This window comes from Mus caroli, chromosome 2 (assembly GCF_900094665.2).
Source record: "Mus caroli chromosome 2, CAROLI_EIJ_v1.1, whole genome shotgun sequence".
In the NCBI taxonomy this organism is placed as follows: Eukaryota; Metazoa; Chordata; class Mammalia; order Rodentia; family Muridae; genus Mus; species Mus caroli.
Window position 1 is genome coordinate 27177337 of NC_034571.1, and position 3237 is coordinate 27180573.

Sequence of the window (3237 nt, forward strand, 5' to 3'; positions counted from 1 at the left end):
CTCTGCCTGAACCAGCAACACTGTATCCACGGAGCCATCTCTCTGCCTGAACCAGCAACACTGTATCCACGGAGCCATCTCTCTGCCTGAACCAGACCACTTTGACACCCATACAGCCTTCTTGCTCCTGACTGGCTCTGTACCAGAACAGGGCATGAGCCTCTCCAATGGGAGGAAATCTGACGGACCATGAGGCAGCCTGGGAGGCAGAAGTTCAGAAGCAGGGTGGGTGGGGCCTGGAAAAGCTGCTCTGCGGGTCCCTGGATGTGCACTGAGGCATTTCCAAGGCGCCACAGTTGTTCCAGTTTCTTACAAGGCTTCTTCCGCTAATGTCCTTCTCTAGGGTCCAGTCCTAGTTCCACCCTGCCCAGCTGTGGGCTGTGGGGCAATAGCCAATGCGGGCCAAATGGAGGCTCGATGTCCTCTCTTGCAGGATAGGCAGATGAAGTGATGAAGTGCACGCCTTAAGCAGTTGTCCATTGGCCTCAGCCAGATGACGTGAGGAGGCCCCGTAAACACTCTGTCTTATCAGTCACTTTCCCATGGCTGTGACAAAATATCTGACAAAAGCCACTCACGAAAAGGAAGACTTGTTCCAGTGCCAGTTAGAGCGCCATCCATTGTGGGGAGACAGCCATGGCTGCCGGAGCTTGAGGAGGCTGCTTGAACTGTGTCTACAGTCCACATGACGAATGCTTGGCTCTCTTCCTCCTGATTTAGACCCCAGCTGTCTTAGTCAGTTTCTATGGCTGTGACAAAACACCATGACTAAGGAAACCTGGGGAGAAAGGGGTTTGTTCAGTGTATGTTTCTGTGTCATCGCCATTAAAGGAAGTCAGGGCGTTAACTCAAGCAGAGCAGGAACCTGAGGCAGGAGCTGAAGCAGAGGCCGTGGAGGGATGCTGCTTACTGGCTTGTTCCTCAGGGCCTGCGCAGCCAGCTTTCTTACAGCCAGGACCACCAGCCTAGGGATGGCTCCACCCACAGTGGTCTGGCCCTCCCTCCGTAGATCACTAATTAAAATGCCCTACAGCTGGATCTTATGGAGGCATTCTCTCAACTGAGCCCCCCCATCTCTCTGATGATTCCAGCTTGTGTCAAGTAGACATAAACCAGCCAGCTCACCAGCCCATAGGATGGTGTGCCACATCTACAGCTAATCTTCCCACTTTAGTTAAAGTAGTCTAGAAAATCCCTCGCAGATGTGCCCAGAGATCTGTTTCCATGGTGATACAAATATTCTGTCAAGATGACCATCAAAATTACCACAGTTGCCAGATTCTCTCCACCCAAGTCCTCTGTACCTGGATTTGGTGAGGTTGCATTGAAGATCCAGGTTCCAGTGTCAGGTCCAGAGAAGAGGATGCTATTTGGAGGCAGTCGTGGCCAAGGGACATTCCCACTGCTGTGCTCATTCGTGTAGGTCAGAAGACAACTTGTGTGAGTTGGTTCTTTCCTTCTACCAAGTGGACTGAGCTCAGATTATCAAGCTTGGCAGCAAAAATGTCTTGACCACTGGACCATCCTGTTAATCCATGTACTTGCAAGGTAACAGCTTAGCTTATTGATTTGAGATCTCCTTTTTGTTTGTTTGTTTGTTTGTTTGTTTTTCAAGACAGGGTTTCTCTGTATAGCCCTGGCTGTCCTGGAACTCACTTTGTAGACCAGGCTGGCCTGGAACTCAGAAATCTGTCTGTCTCTACCTCCCAAGTGCTGGGATTAAAGGCCTGCGCTACCCTGCCTGGCAAGATCTTCTTTATTTAAGTTTTAACTCTATGCATCTGTCTGTGTGGGTATGGGCAGATGAAAGCAGTCCCTGTGGAGGCGAGAAGAGGGTGTTGGATCCCCTGGGGCTGGAGTTCAGGCTCTGAACAGCCCACTCTGTGGGTGCTGGGACCTGACCGTGGGTTTTCTGCAAGAGCAACTCTATCTCCGAGATCTCTCTTTTCATCTGAGCATTTAAGGCTGTGGGTTGCATTATGAGAGCTGCTACAGAGCACCCTGGGCATGTGATGCAGTTTGTTTATTTTACTTAATGATTTTCAGTCCAGTTACAGTGTAGCCAGAAAACATATACTGAACACTTTAGTTTCTTTAAATTTGCTAAGGCTTGGCATGATCCAGGACATGGTGACTGTTTCTGATGCAATAAAAAATAATGTGTGCTCTGATATTGTTGGGTAGAATGTTCTAGAAATACCAGTAAGAGACTGATAGGTGGTGCTCTCTTTTATTAATTTTTTTAACTAATATTTTTAGTTTGGTTCCTAGAGACAGGGTTTCTCTCTGCAGCCCTGGCTGTCCTGGAACTCTCTGTAGACCAGGTTGACCTCTAACTCAGAGATCCGACTGCCTCTGTTTCCCCAGTGCTGGTACTAAAGGTGTATGCTGCTACTGTTCAGCTTGGTACTAATGTTTTCATTCTGTATATGATACAGAATGAAAATCATACTGATTTTTTTTTTGTCAATTACTGGAAAAGCTGAGACACCATCAAAATGAATCAGTCAAGCCCAGAATAGAATGGTATCTCCGAAGGACAAGATGCCCTCGTCTGAGAGCTGAGTCAAAACACATTGCTGGGTCCCCTTCATGAGGTAAGTGTACATGAGTTTGTGTCACACCTGTCCCCTGCTCCCTTCATAGGAGTTCATGGGAAATGACTAACTTTGAGCTGTCAGCTGTGTATCACCAAATGGATGTCTAGAAAGCCCCACTTCCTCATGTTTCTCAATGGTGTCTTTGAAGAAGGAGGTCGTCACTTTCTGAGTATCCCTGCCCCCTAGCCCTCCATCCCCTGCTGAACATCATGTGTGTGTTTTCAGAAGCTTTGTGGGCAGGAGAAGGGGAACAGATAGGGAAGCTAAATCTAAAAGGACTAAGTTGGGCCAGTGATATGGCTCAGTGGGTGAAAATGCTTGCAGCAAAGGCCTGAAGACCTGAGTTCAATCCCCATAACCCACATAAAGAAGCTCGCATCTGTAATCCCAGCACTCCTTCTGGGAGGTGGGGCCCAGAGATGGGAGGATGGCCCAGACCTTCTCAGGCTGCCTCACCTGGAGTACACGGCATGGCAAAAATGAGAGAGACTCCTCTTCAACAGTGGGAGAAAAGTAACAATTTCCCAAAGTTGTCATTGAACTTCCATGTGTATGCTATGGCACCCACATGCACCCCCTGCCACACGCACACACACACACAGACACTACTAATAATTGAAAAAAAAAACAACTAAAT